The sequence below is a fragment of the Microtus ochrogaster genome, linkage group LG4, assembly GCF_000317375.1.
Source record: "Microtus ochrogaster isolate Prairie Vole_2 linkage group LG4, MicOch1.0, whole genome shotgun sequence".
Taxonomy (NCBI): domain Eukaryota; kingdom Metazoa; phylum Chordata; class Mammalia; order Rodentia; family Cricetidae; genus Microtus; species Microtus ochrogaster.
The window spans coordinates 64,624,753-64,625,256 of NC_022030.1; positions in this window are offsets into that span (position 1 = coordinate 64,624,753).

Sequence of the window (504 nt, forward strand, 5' to 3'; positions counted from 1 at the left end):
TAGGCTGCTTTCTTAAACACCTCAGAACCACCTGCCCAGGGGTAGGTGGCACCACCCACAATGATCTGGGCCCTCCCATATCAATCACAAATTAAGAAAATGCTCCACAGGCTTGCTCAGGCCAAAGCTATGGAGGCATTTTTCTCAATTAAGGTTTTCTCTTCCGCCAGGCAGTGGTGGCACACATCTTTAATCCCAGCACTTGGGAGCAGAGGCAGGCAGATCTCTGTGGGTTTGAGGCCAGCCTGGTCTACATAGTGAATTCCAGGACAGCCAGAACTGTTTCACAGGAAACCCTGTCCAAAAAAAGAAAGAAAGAAAAAAGAAAAAAAAAGACTTCCTCTTCCCAGTTATGTCCAGGAGAACTCTGGGAGTGGAGTTGGTTCTCTCCTTATATCATGTAGAACCCGGGGATCAAACTCAGGTTATCAGGTTTGGCAGCAAGCACCTTTATCTGCTGAGCCATTTCGCCAGCCCTAATTTTTTTTTTTTTTTTTTTTTTTT